Raw genomic sequence first — 19,166 nt, 5'->3', positions numbered from 1 at the left:
GTATCTCCTCCTGTTCTCCCCTTGGATCATTCTGCTTTGGCTGCACTGGCCTCTTTCTTGTTCCTTGAACGCATCAGTCTCAGGGCACTTGCCCAGTGTGTTCCCCCCTGTCCAGAAATGTCTTGCCCAGGGATCTGTGTGTCTAGCTCATTCACCATCTTTGAGTCTTTGTTCATATATCATCTTCTCAGTGGGACCTTCCCTGTTCACTCTGCCAAAGGCACCTGGTTGGGAATGTGAATTGTTAGAACCCTTTGAAAGTGATTGCGAAGTGTCTTTTAAAACATATTAACACATCCTTTAATATAGTGATTCCATTTTGGGGGATCTCTCTCACAGAAATAGAAGGCGTGGAAGAGCCCTGTATAAGTTTATGGGGATATTTATTGTACATCTTTCTCAAACCAAAAAGAAGCCGGGAACAATCTGATTGTTAGTCAATAGGAAAGTGGTTGGATGAATTATAGTAAATCATATTAAAGAGCATTATGCAGCTATTAAAAAGAATGAAGTTTCTTAGGGCACTAGGGTGGTTCAGTCTGTTAAGCAACAGACCCTTGATTTCAGATCAGTTCATGATCTCAAGGACATGAGATTGAGACCCCGAGGTGGGCTCTACACAGAGCATGGAGCCCGCTTGGGATTCTCTCCTTCCCTCCTCTCTGTCTTATAAGAAATCAACATTAGGGGCGCCTGGGTGGCTCAGTCGGTTAAGCGGCCGACTTCGGCTCAGGTCACGATCTCGCGGTCTGTGGGTTCAAGCCCCGCGTCGGGCTCTGGGCTGACCGCTCAGAGCCTGGAGCCTGTTTCCAATTCTGTGTCTCCCTCTCTCTCTGACCCTCCCCCGTTCATGCTCTGTCTCTCTCTGTCTCAAAAATAAATAAACGTTAAAAAAAAAAAAAGAAAAGAAATCAACATTAAAAAAAAAAGAATATCTAACTTAGTAACTAACTTAATTACTAAGCCAAAGGATGGCAATACTGGATAATTAAGTGAAAACAGCACGTTGCAGACTAATGTGTAAAGTATGGTTACATTTTTGAAAAACAAAAACAAAACAGAAATTCACATAACTGTCTTAAGATCACACAGAAAATGTAGCTGGATAAACACTACACTGTTAGTATCAATTTCCTGTAGGGTATGGGAACAGAGAAGGAAAATAATTGACTTTTTCTTGAAATACTTTTGTGTCACTTTATTCACTAAAAGGTGCGCATAACAACTCAGGAGTTGCAATTATTTTTTAAGGTTAAACGGCACACCACTCAACAACAACCTCATAATCCATTTCCATTCACTTAAGTGTTTGCTGATCACCTACTGTGTTTCAGGCACTGTGCTAGATGCAGGACGATGGGATGGGTCAGGCACAGTGGTGCTGGTGGCAGTGGGGGGACAGGGTATGCTTGTTTTCCATCCAATATCTGAGGGTTTTTTAAATTAAATTATTTGCCCATTTAAAAGTCAGAATATTTTGCATTAAAACTTTAGGCTTCTAAACTTAGTATATCTGGCAATACTGGGCCTGCATTCTCTCTTAGAAAAAATTGACATAAACTACATACTTTGTCTCCTCTTTACGTGAGGCCCGTTGTCTCTAGTTGGTCATAGTTCTCACTGCCCCCTATTAAAGGCACGTGTCCCTTCTCACTTGCTTTCCTCCTGTATGCATTTGAATCTGTAACTCCTGACCTAACGAAGGCAGGGTTGTGTGGATGCAGAGGACGTAACGGGTAAAGAGGTGTGAAGGGCATAGACTTGAGAGGGCTTGGTGACCAATTTGTGGGGGGGGACGGTGTGGGGACAAGGAGACTTGCGTGGATAATTACGTTACTATCTAAAACATGGAATACAAGAAGAGAGCCCAACTTGGGGGAGGCTAAGAAAAAAGATAAGCGTTCTGTTTTGGACAGTTGGAGATGTCTGTGGAATATCTAGATAACAGTTGAACATATGGATCCTAGGGAAATCATCAGAATAAGAGAGAAAAATTGGGGAGTTGAAGGGGTAGTTTTTATACTGACTAAAACAATGATAGTTGATGAAATTGTGCAGGGGGTGGTGGGAGAATGAACCCTAAAGAACATTCCTTGTAGACTAGAGGAAGGCACTAGCAAAGGAGTCAGAAGTGAGCATCCAGGAGACAGAGGAAAATCTAAAATCGTCATAGAAGCCAGGGACTTAAGGAAGTTTCCCAGGAGGGGCTCCTGGGTGGCTCAGTCAGTTAAGCGTCTGACTCTTGATTTTGGCCCAGGTCATGATCTCCGGCCCCAAGTCGGGCTCTGCTCTGGGTGCAGAGCCTGCCTAAGATTCTCTCTCTCCCTCTCCCTCTGCCCTTCCCCCGCTTCCTCTCTACCCCTCCTTCTCCCCTCTGCCCCTCTCCCTTCCTTATTCCCCTCTGCTCCTACCTCTCCTAGCATGGGTGAGTCCACACTCTCTCTCAAAAAAAAAAAAAAACTTTCCCAGGAGAAAATGGTTACTACCCAAATGTCACTGGACGTCATATCTAGTCTTTCAGAACCTAATCTTAAACACAGATGGGAGTCTTGAGCTCTGTCCCAACCCTATCTCAAGCTTGGGGAGGGAAGTTACACAAGTCTTTAAAAATTTGGGGGCCTCCGATACCACATCTGTAAGTAAGGAAATTGGGCCAGATGATTGATCCCTAAGGTCTTTGAAGTACTAACATTCTAGGATTGTTAGAAGCTGCCTTCTCCAACCAGCTATCACTAGTACCTGTTGTTCTTGAATCCATGCGGCTGTACGAGTGTGTGTGTGTGTGTGTGTGTGTGTGTGTGTGTGTGTGTGTGTGTTTCAGTTGCTTCTATATACAGAAGGATGACTGAGGCTAGATTTGGTCAGTTCTACCTAACGAAAAGAGGAAGCAAGTAACTGCTCCTTGAGAAACAACTTAAAGTAGCCTCTAGTAGCTTTCCCAATTCCCATAGATCAGTTATAACATACACATGAATTTTCTTACCCTGAAGTTACCTCCAAAAGTAAATTCATAGGAATAGGAGAACAGTGATTTACAAGGAACCAGTTGTTCTCTCCACCCCAGATCAATCACTTCTTACGGGGGGAAATTTCCCTTCTGGTTTCTAATGTTTTTATTAACTATGTTATGAGTTTCTTAATGGTGACATCTTTCTCCTACATAGTAGGCCCTCAATAAGTGTGTGTTGAAACAAATGTGTTTCTCAGCTTATTCCATGTTTATGCTTATCAATTACATTAAGAATGGGTACCTCCACTTAATTAGAGAAAGGTACGTTTAAGAAGCATAATTTCAGGGGGTGCGTGGGTGGCTCAGTTGGCTGAGCGTCTGACTCTTGGTTTCCACTCAGGTCATGATCTCACGGTTTTGTAGTTCAGGTGGAGTCTGACTCTGACCATGCCCAGAGTCTGCTTGGGATTCTCTGTCTCCTCTCTCTCTGCCCCTCCTCCACTTGCTTTCTATCTCTCCCTTTCAAAATAAATAAATAAACATTAAAAAAAAAAGCAGCAGCATAATTTTAGGAGGTCCTTAAAAAGAAAATGAACCTTGGGGAAAGGAAGCATCATAAGAAAAATCTGTGGAAAATGGCAGATTCTGGAATAAAGAGAATTGGTTGTGATTCAAGTTGAAAGATGCCAAGATCAAGGAGGAGGGTGGATACAAGTTATAGCTGTCACAGTGCGTGGAGTTAAACAATTATTGCTCAGTCTATGCCCACATACAGAGATGTTGCATATCCTCTTTCGACGGTAACTATCTGTTGCACTGCATGCAAGGGCAGTCACATTTCCTGCAGGAAGGGGTAGAGGAGGGATCTGCCACCCTGAGTACTCAGGTGCTATTACAGTTTTCTCCTGCAGGGCGGATTTTAACATCGGCTAAGCTAACACCGTTAGTCAATCCCCTCTGTGATGAACGTGCACATTTGATTTTTGTAAGCTCACCATACACCTTCCCCATTAAATTCCTTCCAACAGGTTCCTGATAAGGACCAAAGCCACTTCTTAAACATGAGGCTCATGTGCAATGGCACTTGTTGGAGTTGCCAGGTGAAACACAGGGCACCCAGATAATTTGAATTTCTGATAGACAACGAAAAATCTCTAATGTAAGTATTCCCAGAGTTTCCTGGGGTTTTTTTGTTTTTGTTTTTGTTTTTGTTTACGTCTAACCTGACAGCCCTGCATTCTGTATTCCATGAGGTTTCTGTTACTGATGTTTCTGATTGACTTGGTTGCAAGACTTCAGCCATCCCCTCCAGGGTGCTTTTGTACCTCTGCTGCCCTCTAATGGTCACAGTTGGTCACTGGCACCAGAAAGGCTGGATCACTCCAGTCTAGAAGAATTTCGAGGGAATGGGGATGAAGCATGTCCATTCAGCAAACATTCCTGGAGGGCGATCTTGCTTTGCTCCAGGCATTGTGCTGAGCTAGCTAGCAATTCCACACCCTCAAGAAGTCCCAGGCCAAAAGACTAGAGAGATTTGTTTGTTTCTAATGTATCTCTATTTCTGAGAGAGAGGCAGAGCACGAGCAGGGGAGAGGCAGAGAGACAGGGGGAGACACAGAATCAGAAGCAGGCTCCAGGCTCTGAGATGCCAGCACAGAGCCTCACGCGGGGCTCAAACCCACGAACTGTGAGATCATGACCCAAGCCAAAGTCAGACACCCAACTGACTGAGCCACCCAGGCACCCCCAGGATGAGAGATTTGTACAGAAAGCATACTGGAATCAAGGTCAGATGTCTCAGAAAAAAGATGTTCTGTTCTAAAATCTGTCACTGACAGTGCTGTGCACTTAGATTTGGGAGCTTCTGTTTTCTCTTCAAAATAGAGTACAGACAGCAGGAAGGAAATAATTACTATTTGAAAAGTGCAGCAGAGTTCATCTAGAGAAAACAGCTTTGGGCAAACGCTTGGCCATGCAAAGCCAGGACACGGAGTCTAGCAAGGATGAGAAAAATTAAACATAAGTAAATAAAACTGATAAAACTGCTACAGATAAAGTGGAAAAGGGCATTATCCTTAGATGACTTATGTGGATGATCACTGATTTGGGAAATGGGCTGGAGACAAAGGATTGGGGTCTTAAAGAACAGGCAAGAGAGGAACCAGGCGAAGACACCTATTGTAAATGAGAGCATGCACGTCTAGCAGGACAGCAGCTGGCCAGCCCACAGAGCAGTCTGAAATCTGAGTCTAAAGTTCCTTAATTTGCTCAGTAATCTTCCTCGATTCCTTCCAGTCTTTTATAAAGCAAGTTACAGGCAACAGCGTTGGGTCCCTAGGTCCTAGAAATGAAAGCCTGGGGCTCTGGGGCCAAGTTAGAGCGAAGGAATTGAGACAGAGCCAGAGCATGAAGGGGAGGCAAGGAAGTAGCAGTAAGAGGGGATTAAGGAGAAATGGAGCATTGCTCGTTCCCGATGACAATAGGCCATGCAAACATCCTCCTGGAAATACCTAGAAATAGTTGGGTGTTGACTATATTTCCTACAGTTACAAAGCATAGGTACCTGAGATATTTTACTTGTATAGGAGGGCCCCAGAAGGCTGGAGAGTTTTGTGATTCCTAAAGCTCATATATGATGAGGTTGTTGCTAATCTGTGCGATCCTGTACTGTTCCAACAGTCTGTGGTTCTTACGTGGATTCCAATCGAAAGAGAAATGATATACTAAAGGAGCACAGAGAAATGGGTGATAAAGGTCAGCTGCTGGGACCGTGGAGTGACTCCATGACACGTGTAGCACACCTGGCCTTCCTCCACTAGCTCCTCGCATGCTGCTTCCTCTTGCTGACTGCCTGGGCTAGAACCCTAGAGGCATCCTCCACTTCTGGCTCTCTCCGCCCTCCCTACCCCTGCAGCTCCTCACCAAATTCTATAAATTCCACCTCCTAAAATATGCTTACTCTGTCCGCTTATCTCCATCTCCTCTGGATCACCCCCGTGCAGGCCACCATTATGTCTTCCCGAACAACCTCCTAAAAGGTCTTGCTGACTCAAGTCATCCTAAAAATGAACCCCATCAATAGCTTCTCATTGCTCATAGCATGAAACGTGATGAAAAGTTTCTTTCTGAGCCGGCTGGTGCAAGCCAACTACTGAGATCACTCAGATAATTGCTGAGTTTATCTTCTCCCCACCACTGCCCTCTTTCATCCTAAGCTCCAGCCATCCTGAATTTTGTGCAGTTCATCAGTACGTTGGGCTCTCTCTTGCTTCAGATCTTTGTACAAGTACGACTTCCTCAAGGGAGTCTTTCCTGACCCTCTAGAGGGAAAGTTTCTCATTCTGTGTGGCCAGTTCTCCTAGAGATAATAATGGTACTGTTAGAAATTATAGTGTCCACTGCAAGCCAGGCATATCAAGATGATTAGTAGGAATACACCATTATTTTTGCAACAGAGTAAATAGGAATAAAGAAATAAAGCTTTAGACAATTGGTCTTTGGGATAAACTATAAACATACTTGAAATAAACTAATTAAATACTAATATCCTTACCTAAGGATATTAACCTTAAAAATATGGAAGAAACTTTCACATAAATTCAGTGATCTGAATTCTTAATATGCAAAATTAAAAGCCACGTTCAATTTTGGGTTTTATCCAAACGTGAATTTTGACATTATCCATAAAACCAGAAAGGGCTGCAGATCACATAGTGCTGTGAGGCTTGTACGACATGGCAGAATTTCAGTTTCCATTAAATAAACAATAAATGACTTTAAAAATTCAACACAAAGTTAAATTTTTCATAAAGAATTGATTTACTAAGTGCCTGCACTGTTCCTTCCTAAAATGTAAAGAAAGTGACCCCTGGTGGAATGCTGATGAAGCATTTCTCTAGTGTTTTGAATTTATCGACTCAACCACTGTAGGGGTGATAAAGGTCTGTGTGCCAGGCATTGTGCTAGGCTCTGGAGACAAAGACAGGACTGAAAAGCGAAGTTCAGAAGGTTGAGAGGCAACGATTTTTAGAAAAAGCCGATCATAGCTGCAGGGGTTAGAGTGGAAGTAATGAATTTGGTAAGGGACTGTGGGAGAGATGGTCAGGGGTGGCTGTACAGAGTAGGGTAGCAATAGAGACAGGCTATTTGGACATGGTACCTTCTGGAAATTGTCAGTGGTTTCATTTGGTGGTGCATGAGCACTTACGGGACAGTGGAAAAGTAGGCAAGCACCTAGCCTTTATCCTATTGCATTGTGCCTGTCAAATGGTCTTTGCTGGATATGAACAGAGTTGTAATAAATCCTGCACAAAAATACATTGAGTGGGAGCCTGGGTGGCTCAGTGGGTTAAGTATCCGACTTCAGCTCGAGTCATGATCTCACAGTTCGTGGGTTTGAGCTCCATGTTGGACTTCGTGCTGACAGCCCAGAGCCTGGAGCCTGCTTCGGATTCTGTGTCTCCCTCTCTCTCTGCCCCTCCCCTGCTTGCACTCTCTCTCTCCCACCCCCCTCTCTGTCTCTCAACAATAAATAAACACTTTAAAAAGTTAAAAAATAAATAAATATCATGGCAATGAGCAACAGCAGGGTCGCTACAGTTTATTGAGGCATTTATATGTGCCAGCAGCTTTTTCTGCATTATTTTAATCCTCACGACAACCCCATAAGCTATGTGTTGTTAGTCTCACTGTCCGGTGGAGGAGGCTAAAACTTGCATAGTTGATGATTTGCACCAGGCATTTAGCCAGTAAGCTGTGTGGCTGAGCAATGTGATGGCCACTGTGCTACTCTGGTCCGGTGGGCCTGGACCCCAGCACTGGGTCGTCAGAAAAGATAGGGTGGATAAAGCCACGAGGACAAATGAATTCATCAAGGGAGGCTTGAGAGGGAAAGAGAAGGGGGAAGGGTGGAAGCCGAGAGAACAGCAACAGTGGAGGGAGCAGCAGAGAAGGCGAAAAAGGAGAAGGCAAAGAAAACGGAGAGAGAGACCACCTAAAGGAATTAGAATTCCAGAATTCCTTTTCAGAAGGAAGTAGAATTCAACCATGTCAGACACTGCAGAGAAATGAGGTGTGATCAAGTTTAGATGTTGATCACAGATGGGCAGTTAGGAGCCCACTGAGTGTCTCAGAGAGACAGATGTCCCTGGAATGGAGGACAGCCTTCTATCAAGGGAGCTGAGGAGCTGTCGGAAGTGGAAGAAGGGAGCGAGCCAGCACGGTAGGCTTTGTCAAAGGGCCTGGCTGATGAGATGGAAGGTTTCCCTGTAAATTAAATATTGAAGAAGGTATCATTCGGAGGAGGGGCAGACATGGAGAACAAGAGGTTGATGGTAAAGTAGAAAGAATGACTGACCAAGTTGGGAAGCAACAGAGGACCCAGAGTGTAAAGGAAAATAGGCAAGAAGAGAGATACGCAGGAAGAGGGGGAAGGAGGGAGGCCCCACATACAGGGGTGTGTCTGTAAGCAGAACAGGGAAGGCAGAGTCAAGCCCAAGGCCTGCTTTTTACCTCTGGAGTCGAAACCGGGGACAGTGGCTCAGAGTCAGAGGATAGGAAAGGACAGGAGGCTTGAAGAGAAGCCTTCTCACAACCACTGTGGGGTATGGAGGTTACGGATGAGCCGAGACCAGCAGGAAGGGGCTGGCTGGAGTCGGCAGGCACACGCCAGCACAGCAGGGTTTCAGTCTGGGAGCAGAGAAAGCAGATCACAGGAAACTAGAGAGGAACTAGGTAAATTTTTACAGGGCAGATATTTTGCAGGTCAGCTATGGCAGAAAAGAAATGAGAATCCTGCCAACATTTGAAAAAATAGGGGGTAGGGTAGGGAGTGAAGCCTGGGGATGGACAAGGGTGTCGTGATAGACTGACATAAAAGGGGGAGATTGAGAGTGGAGATCTTAGTGTTGGATGCCAGTTTGGTGGGGACAAGAGGGTGGGAGCTCAAGGGTAGGAAATTGTGACCCAAGGGGAAAATGCTAGGCTTTTAGTGAGAAGACCTATCTGTGTGCCAGGCATCATGCTAAGCACATCCTATATATATATATATATATATATATATATATATATATATATATATATATATATATATATGATTTTGCTTAACCTTACAGCAAACCTACAAAGTAAACATTACTCTTCTCTTTTACAAGTTGATTTGCCACATGGCGTGTGCACTAAATCACAGTGCTGAGGTTGAGAGGTGGAGCAGTTGGGTGATGAAAGACAAGGGTGGGTCACAAGAGGGAATTGTTCTCCTAGATTGGATTTGAAGGTTGGGGAAACAGGGAGCTGGATGTGGCTAAGTCTGACACTCCGGGAATGGCCACCACACCGTGATGGCCAGGAGCAGGGATAAAGATACGAGCTAAGGGAGTAAATTATAAGCACAGAAGCAAGGGTACTGAGGAGACAGGATGAAATACCCGGATTGTATGAGCTCTAAAAGTAGTGACCTTAAGGTATGGGGCTGGCCTGGGCAGGGCTGGCGACATAATTTATAGGGCCCAGTGCCAAATGAAAATATGAGGGCCTCCATTTAAATAGAGCGCTGTTGAGGTGCCTGGGTGGCTCAGTCAGTTAAGCGTCCGAATCTTGGTTTCTGCTCAGGTCACAATCCGTGGTTTGTGGGTTCAAGCCCCGCATCGGGCTCCTTGGTGAGGGTGCGGAGCCTGCTTGGAATTCTCTGTCTCCCTCTCTCTCTGCCCCTCCTCTGCTCACACTCTGTCTCAAAATAAATAAATTTTAAAAATTATATATAATGCTGCTAAAGTTACTAAAATATAGAAAACTCTTTCCTTTTTTTTCTGCGGTCTCTTGGCCTGTCATGGTGTTTTTACTTGTAATTGCATGTTGTGGTCCCTTGGACGTGGGGATACTTGCAGAGTGAGTGCAGACCCTCACAGGTGCCCCGTGGGGGCTCTGTCCCATGACTCAGTGCAAGGCCCATTGGCTTCCGATTTCTGCCTCCCTGATGTGCTGCACCTGAGCTGAATGGAAATAAGTCGGTCTCTCCTTCCATAGCCCACCATTCCAACCAGAGCAGAAGGGCAGCCGTGAAGGAGCCACAATTCCTGGATCGGGGTGGGCAAGAGGCTAACCCTTGCCGAGGACCCACCAGACACAGTGGTGCTGCCAGCTGTGTCTGAGAACAGAGATGGTCCTGACGTTCCCTACCTAAATGCGTCATAGGGAATGTTCACTCAGCCTCAGCCCTACCTGTGCCCGCATCCAGTCCCCAGCCAGGGCCAGGGAGCAATGATGGGACACAGGTGCACTTGCTCTGCCGACATGGCCCACTCACTACCCCAGGGAGGGGACAGGAAGGGGCAGAGTGGGCATCACTCCAACTGCTGGGGGTGTAGGAATTGAGGGGAAGTATAGGAAGCCAAGAATCTGACCAGGGAAGGTGGGGAGACAGTGGGAGGTGGGACTCATGAACTGTGGCTCCAAGCCTCTTGAGTACTGTTCCTTCAGACTTCACATACAAAACATAAATTAAAAGGTAAAATTGTTATATTAGATTGCTAGGGCTGCTGTAGTGAAGTACCACAGACTGGGTGGCTTAAAACGCAGAAATTTATTTCCTCACTTGTTTGGAAGCTAGAAGTCCTACATCAAGATGTCCCTTACAGGTTGGTTTCATCTGAGGCCCTTCTCCTTGGCTTGTAAACAGCCATCTTGTTTCTCTTCCTTTACCACGTCTTTCCACTGTGTCTGTGTCCTAATCTCTTCTTTGTACAAGAAAACAAGTCATATTGGATTAAGGCTTACCCCAGTGACCTCATTCAACCGTGTCTTTAAAGACACCATGTTCAAAATCTTTTTTTTTTTTTAACGTTTATTTATTTTCGAGAGAGAGAGAGAAGCAAAGTGTGAGTGAGGGAGGGGCAGAGAGAGAGAGAGAGAGAGAGAGGGAGACACAGAATATGAAGCAGGCTCTAGGCTCTAAGCTGTCAGCACAGAGCCTGACATGGGGCTGGAACTCCTGAACCATGAGATGACCTGAGCTGAAGCCAAACGCTTAACCAACTGAGCCACCCAGGCACCCCTAAGGACCCCATGTTCAAATATAGTCCCATTCTGAGCTACTAAGTATTAGGTATTCAACATAGGAGTTTTGAGAGACACAATTCAGCCCATAACAATTGTTAAGAGTTTCAAGACAACACTATAGAGCATTAAGCCCCAAGCAGGGGTATTTCTGTGCACGGACACTGTGTGACTACACCGGACACATGCCCCTGAAGCCAGCCCTGGGCTGGGAGACAGCAGCATGCAGCTGGAAGCATTGGACCGGCCCCTCCCAGACCTAGAGGCATCAGGTTCACAGCAGAATGAGCACCCTTCCCTGGACAGAATTGTAAATGAAGCAAAGCAGTGCACTTGATGAGAGCCAGGTTTCCTTGAGATGATAGGATGAAAATGCCTTTGAACAAGTTGAGAATAAAGAAAAGTTTCTTTGCAAGCAAATGAACCTCCCACTGCACAGAGCAGAAATGTCCAAGAGGGAGGTCAGCAGTGAGCAAATGAACTCTGGAGGGAGTGTAAAGAGTGGATGGGAGTATAAAGAGGATACATCCTGGAGGACCTGACATTTCATTACTTTTCCGTTACACTGGTCTTAAATTCCCAGAATTTTTAAATTAAATTAAAATTGAATTGAATTCTGATCAAATATTAACATTTCTTGATCCAACCGCTATGGTACTTCCTGTACAAATAGTGGTGTTAACTGATTGACCAGTGGAAAAGTGTTTCATGCCGATCTACCCTCGCTCTCTCATGGCATCCGTTCCAATCAATGCAATATTTACAGAGGATGGATTATGAACAGGTACCTACTGTAGCCCTAGTATACAGCCCACTGTCCCACACTGGAGACAAAATCATAATTGTTATCACAACACGGTAGTGCTCTAACAAATTAAGCTTAGTCCCTTGTATATTTGCTTGGGAGTCCTTATCCTCATTCTTATATTAGTCTCTTCCAGAGAACAACAACGAAACAGACTTGTCTGCAATTATATGGATAAAAATACAAGCAATTAATAAATTTAAAGAGCTTCTCTATAGTGGAATGTCACTATAGGAAATTAATAGCCCATGAAATAGATAAAAGCATTTTTCTTACACAGAAAGCTACCAATACTGACATATGGTGCATATGATTTTTGTTTTTTCTTTAAATCCCATCATCTAAGATTACAAAAATAATTTTAAAACTACTCAAATAATGACAATTATTTTAAAAATTAAAGTAATACATGTTCCTTGCAAAAAATTTTTAAATATAGATAAGCAGAAAAGAAAGGTGGCATCATTATAATCCTAACACCCACTTACTTTTAGATGCTTTTGTTTATTTTTTCTAGTCCTTTTTCTATAATTATAGACCCATTCACTTCCTTGTTGCAAAAAGTAGAATCCTGTTTACATAGTGTTTAGTAATCTGCCTTTTCCCACTAACAATGTAAGATGAACATTCTTGTAGAACATTGTGTTAACGACTACATTTAGTTATAATTTATTTTTTAAATTTCCTATTATTGGACACTTACATTGATTTCAGTTATTTACTATTATACATAATGTAGAAATGTACATCCTTCCAGCTATAATTTTTTGCACCAATACGATTATTTCCATGAGATAGATTCATAGATGTCAATAATATCTCAAAGTGGGAGATGGAGAAAGGGGAACCCTCTTACATTGTTGGCAGGAATGCAAACTGGTGCAGCCACTCTGGAAAACAGAGTGGAGGTTCCTCAAAAAGTTAAAAATAAAACTACCTTATGATTCAGCAATTGCACTACTAGATTTTGTAAGATTTTATTTTTAAGTAATCTCTACACCCAACATGGAGCTCGAAATTACAACCCCAGGATCAAGGGTCACATGCTCCACTGACTGAGCCAGCCAGGCCCTCCCGCACTACTAGGAATTTACGAAATACAAATACTAAATAATAATACAAAAATAATTCAAAAATACTAATTCGAAGGGATACATGAACCCTGATGTTTATAGCAGCATTATCTACAATAGCCATTATGGAAAGAGCTCAAATGTCCATTTACGGATGAATGGATAAAGAAGACGTGGTATATTTATACAATAGAATATTACTCAGTCATTAAAAAGAATGAAATCTTGCCATTTTTGCAATGATTTGGGTGGAGGTAGAGTGAGCTTAGAGTGTGCTAAATGAAATAAGTCAAAGAAAGACAACATGATTTCACTCGTGTGGAATTTAAAAAACAAAACAAATGATCATAGGGGAAAAAAGAGAGGTAAACCAAGAAACAAGACATTTAACTATATAGAACAAACCGATGGTTGCCAGAGGGGAGGTGGGTGGGGGGATGGGGACTAAATAGTGTACTTGTCATTAGCACCAGGTATTATATGTAGGTGTTGAATCACTAAATTAATTGGACTCCTCAGGGCTCCTCGGTGGCTCAGTCGGTTAAGCATCTGACTCTGGATTTTGGCTCAGGTCAAGATCTCACGGTTTATGGAATCGAGCCTCGACTCTCTGGGCCTCTTCCCCTGCTCTCACTCTCTCTCTCTCTCTCTCTCTCTCTCTCTCAGAATAAATAAATAAACATTTAAAAAATTGTACACCTGAAACTAACATATACTGTATGTTAACTAACTGGAACTTAAACAAAAACTTAAGGGGGCTCCTGGGTGGCTCAGTCGGTTAAGCTTCTGACTTTGGCTCAGGTCATGATCTCACGGTCTGTGAGTTCAAGCCCTGCATCGGGCTCTGTGCTGACAGCTCAGAGCCTGGAGTCTGATTCGGATTCTGTGTCTCCCTCTCTCTCTACCCCTCCCCTGCTGACATTCTCCCTCTCTCTCTCTCTCAAAAATAAACATTAAAAAGAAATTTTAAAAAAACTTAAGAAAAAGGTCTCAAAGTATATGCATGTTTTTAAGCCTTTTAAAGAAAAATACCTTTAATCAGGAAGAAAAGGTTAAGAATTCATCTGCTTGTACAATTATTAGTAGGTATTTCCACTTAGAGAAGTATAGTGAAAAGCATACCAGATTAAAGCAGTAAGATCAAGGTTGAATTTTTGCCTTGTCCATTGGCAAACTGCAAGACCTTGATTCATTACTCAACCCTTTTAGGTCTTGTCATTAGAGTTGACAATGAGTCAACAATACAGTTGTGCTTGAAGTTAAATTAGTTAGATCCACACACAGTAAATATGAACAGGAAAAAACCGGGAGAATATCCATGAATATATAAATGGGAAGAATGGGAACTCAAATACGAATGTAACTTAGTCACCAGGCATTCAGTGACATTTCTTTAGGTCCTGTTTGGGCAAAGACATGTTGGTTGACCGTAGCTACACAAGAAATGGATGGTGAGCTGCCAAGCTGAAGGTGATCCCCCAGGCCCTGCCCAGGGAGTGGCAGCCTTGGCTAGGCAACCTCAAACATCATAGTGTCCTTGAAGGCACTGTTTCCCTAGTGCATGAGATGGTCTCAAGCTTCCTTCACCAAGAAATACTTAAAATCAATCAATCCCCCTGTACCATATCATACTGCTTCATATATAGCTTGCCTATAAGGAGATAATACACTAATAATGTTGATGTGAGAATTCAATTCTCTGGACAGTTAGGCTTTTCTTATAAAGTAGAAAATCAGTATGCTGATTTTTATCAACCTCTATGAACTTGATCACTTCAGATCTGCCATTGAGAGATAAGTCCATTCCAAGGAGACTGAAGAATTCTAGCCTCTGAGATGGCAGGGCTAAGATGGATTCCCCAATATTCACCAAGGTCAGTGCCACTCTGGTGGAAGCCAATCTGGGGTATCAGTCACTCCTATTGGGTGTGAATTGCTTTCTTTAAACTCCAAAAAGTAATGGAAAAAATATTTTGTTAAGTGTTTCACTTGTTTAATAGACATCAATGAGTATCTAATTTCATACCCTGGAGGAGGTCACAGTCTTAACTCCGAAAAGAGACATAAACAATATGATAATGATTACAAACAATAAGCAAAATGCAAAAGTTTATAAATCTAAATTACTGAGAGAGAACAGAGGAGATGATTATATCAGGGAAGTTTGAGAAGGATTCATGGAGGAAGTAATATTTATGCTAGCTCATGAATGGTGTATAAGGATATACGTAGCTGAAGGTGGGGTGAGGAGAGGCGAGCATTCCAGATAGTTGGAACAGCATGTGCTAAGGGCTAAGGCATGGAAATGAGAAGGGACATGGTATGCTTTAGGAATCATAACAAATTTAGTGGGACTAGAACAAAAAATACAAAATCAATGGAAAGGAACAAGAAAGAGGTAGTGATGGGATTTAATACTAGAAAGATAGTTTGGGACCAGTTTATGAAGGTGATTTTATGCTATTTAAAGGATCTTGGATCATATCTTGTAGTCAAGATAGAGAAACATGTTGCAAAAGTGAGATAAAGTCAGAGTTGACTGGATTTTTTCCTAAAGATGTTTTAATTACTGGAAAGAGATTAACCTGAAGGAGAATACTTGGTGAAGTGCCGCATGGTTCTGAGGTTGACTTTATCCTGTAGAATACTTTTTATCAAAAATTTTGTGGATAGAGAAAGTAATTTCATCAAACTGTCCAATCATGCAAGCCTGGGAAAAAAAATGCTAAAACGTTGAATGATTGAATTAAAAATTTGAAAGACTACACTATCAACAATAGCCAAAGTCTGGAAAGAGCCCAAATGTCCACCGAAGGCTGAATGGATAAAGAAGATGTGGGGTGTGTACACACACACACACACACACACACACACACACACACACACACACAATGGAGGATTACTTGGCAATCAAAAAGAATGAAATCTTGCCATTTGCAACTACATAGAGGGAACTTGAGGGTATTATGTTAAGTGAAATTAGTCAGAGAAAGACAAATATCCTATAATTTCACTCATATGAGGACTTCAAGATACAAAACAGATGAACATAGGGGAAGGGAAGCAAAAATAATATAAAAACAGGGAGGAGGACAAAACATAAGAGACTCTTAAATATGGAGAACAAACAGAGGGGTTGTGGCAGGGGGGATGGGCTAAATGGGTAAGGGGCATTAAGGAGTCTACTCCTGAAATCATTGTTGCACTATATGCTAACTTGGATGCAAATTAAAAAAATTAATTAATTAAAAAAATTTAAAAGACTCTTCTAAAAATGTTTATTGAGCATCTATTATGTCTCAGGAAATTTTCTAAGTGCTGGGGATCCAGTCATGACCATGTCAAAGTCCTTGGCTTCATAGAGTTTGTATTCTAGGGAAGAAGACTGATGATAAACAAATAGATAGGTATATAATACAGCGTCATGCACTGACACATGAATTGAAGGAAACTGGTACATTGTAAAAGAGGATAGGGAGTAAGAGCAGAGAGAGAAATTCTGGAGGAAGAGAGTTCCGGGCAGGGGAACAGCAAGTGCAAAGTCCTGAGATGGAAACAAGGTTGGCATGCAAGAAGGCTAGAGTGGCTGCAGCTGACATATGATGGGGAGCATGGTAAGAGATGAGAGTGGTAAGAAATGGAGTGAGGGGCTGCCTCAAAATGTTGGATCAGTGATTCCAAATAAACAAGATAGCAGTGAACCACAATGTGTATTAAGTCATTCAAAACTAGTTGGATGGTGTTAAGGCGATAAACATATAATAAGCTCTGGGTTTTATTTTGTGAAAATCAATTACACAAGGAAAAGATGAAGGAGATCTATGCTATCGGCTGTTTATGTGAAAAAGATCTCAAGGCCGTGGTAGATCCCCAGGCTAGTAGGAGCTCGTATGAAATGATGGCTTTGACAGACACACATACCCACACTTAACACAAACTCAGACTAGATTCACAGAAACATAGCCCAGTTAAGTAACAGAATAAACTAATACTCTTTTTACATACAATATTTAAAGTATTACGTTTGATTTGGTATGATAAATTTTAAGAGAGCTGTTGATTTAAAATGTTTCCCATTATTCAATGACAAGGATGCTGAGAAAAGTAAACACATCCACTCATACATATTTTTCTCAGCTTCCCATCTCATCATTTTCGGAGCTCTGCTTATTTACATATTTACGTATGTATGTATTTACTCACTGTACGCCCAACATGGGGTTCAGACTCACAACCCTGAGATCAAGAGTAGCGTGCTCCCCCGACTAAGCCCACCAGGTGCCCCGTGAGCTCTGCTAGTGTAGAGCTCTTAGATCTCAAGTGAGAAACGATCCCATGAGGACACAAGCATGGTTTTACAGACTGGGAAGTGGAGGCTGTCATTTTGGGCTCTTCAAGCCACTGAACCAAGGAGAAAGATGTAGCTTATGACACAGGTTCTGGGTATTGATTGCCGCTGTCAAGGGGGAAATGAGATTGGGGAGCACAAGGAGGACAGGAAGGCTTTAAGACTGAAATCCGGAGAACTCCGCTTACTAACAGTTCCATCTCCAGCGATGAAAGTTAATGTCAATTCCAGCACCAATAAAGACCACTGAAGGCTCACACCCTTTAGCAGTGAAGGTTTGGCGCACACCATCAGGGTAGGAAACCGAGAGACCCAAAGTGCCGGCCGAGGCCAAGGGAGCATGGAAGGAGAGTGAAATTGCATCCTGGTGACAAATCACAGAAACAAAGACAATAGCAGCCGTGCAGGCTTCCTTTGTTTTGTGTGTATTTGTGTCTATTCACCACTTACTTACTTTCCCTCTCTTTTCTCCTATATTGTATAAGAATTGTTGGAGATGATTACCTCTATTTTTAGAAAACTTAGGCAGAAGATATATTAAAATCACCTGGAGACAGATATAATGACTGATGAGAGCCTGTACGTCTTTTGAAAGAGTGACAGCACCTTCGATTATTTGACGAATATTTGCATGATATTGTTATTGTTACCGGAAATTGAAACAGAAGGTAGAAAGGCGAGAATAAATGCTGAATAGCCACAGGGTAGGATTTGTCTGTTCTTGCCCTTCTGTGCTTTCCTTTGTAGTTTAAAGAAAACTGCATCTCCTGGATGCCCTTGACAGCTGACTCCTCATTATAGAACCCGGAAGAACTAGAGGAGCCTTTTCTTTCTCTGCTTCTTATTGGGCCCCTGGCAGTAACATAGGAGCTGCACAGGTGGAGGTCGATCCACGTTCCCGCTTTCCTCCATGGAAAGGCATCAGCATTGCATGCATCAGGAGCAAGCTCTCTGTGGCCTCAGCAGAACAGTGGTCATGGCTCTTAGTTACACCTCTTCCCTTTTTTTCTCCTTCATGCACAACAGTGAAAATGGCTTCCTGTAGTTCTTAATCTCTGGATAGCTACACATTTTCCTTTTCTTTTTTTTTTTTTTTCCTCTTCTGGCCTTTCCAAGTCTTTGATAACCAACTGCCAATATTAAATTCCATCTGTTTGAAATAACTAGCAGGGGTTCTCGTTTTCCGTAAGGACAAATACTGATACAGATGAACCCATGGCCCAACCTCTGCAAAGAAACCATGGAGTAGATGGGGAGGAAAAGGATGGTCATTGACAGGCCAGGAAAAAAAAAAATGGGGAGATCAGACAACAGGATGTCTTTATAAAGTCCAGGATAGCATATTGTGATTTCTGATGTGTAGCAGCTTCAGTTAAGAATGGAGTCCAGAGGGTGTGGCCTTGGAAATAGTGGCTGAAGTAAAGTAGAGGTGTAGTTTCACTGTGATTGATGAGATCTGTGATGCAGGGATGCTACTTGGGTCACTCAAATGGCCATTGAAACAAGGACAAACGATGCTGGGTATGACATAGGGAGAAAGATGAGAACATGTTAGATTATGTCTTCTAAAATACGGTAATAATTTTTTTTAGAGAAATACATTTTAATGGCCAAGACAGAATATTAGAAATCATATGAATTATTTCCCCCTCTTCAAACTGCTAAACAAATGCATAATGATTGCTCTGCCTCTTGTCTCAAGCCTTAGGGCTACCGGCAGTGACTTAATACAAACATGCACACTTGGCTTTGTAAGCATACTGGAAAATCACATTTTCCTCCAGGGCACATAAAATAAAAATAATAGAAGTCACAGATTTATATTTGCCCTTGGCTGAGATCACTGCAGCTCTTTTCTTAAAAAAAAAAAATCCTGCAAGAAAAATCCCGTGTTACAAACATAAAATAAAAAGATATATCAGAAGATCCAATGTTTAA

General features: G+C 42.5%; 1 long non-coding RNA gene across 2 annotated transcripts in view; it reads left to right on the top strand.

Annotated features, from left to right (window-relative positions):
• Positions 1-19,166, top strand: part of LOC106981357 (uncharacterized) — a 37,527-nt gene that overhangs the window by 10,315 nt on the left and 8,046 nt on the right. The window contains exons 2-3 of one of the 2 annotated variants that reach the window (XR_001431196.3): positions 3,979-4,109; positions 9,974-10,805. This is a non-coding gene — a long non-coding RNA (uncharacterized LOC106981357). Of the gene's footprint in view, positions 1-3,978; positions 4,110-9,973; positions 10,806-19,166 lie in introns of those variants that run through there. The other variant, XR_008300319.1, reaches the window with a different exon arrangement.

Source organism: Acinonyx jubatus, chromosome B4 (assembly GCF_027475565.1).
Source record: "Acinonyx jubatus isolate Ajub_Pintada_27869175 chromosome B4, VMU_Ajub_asm_v1.0, whole genome shotgun sequence".
NCBI lineage: Eukaryota > Metazoa > Chordata > Mammalia > Carnivora > Felidae > Acinonyx > Acinonyx jubatus.
This window is presented reverse-complemented; position numbering and strand designations above follow the sequence as displayed.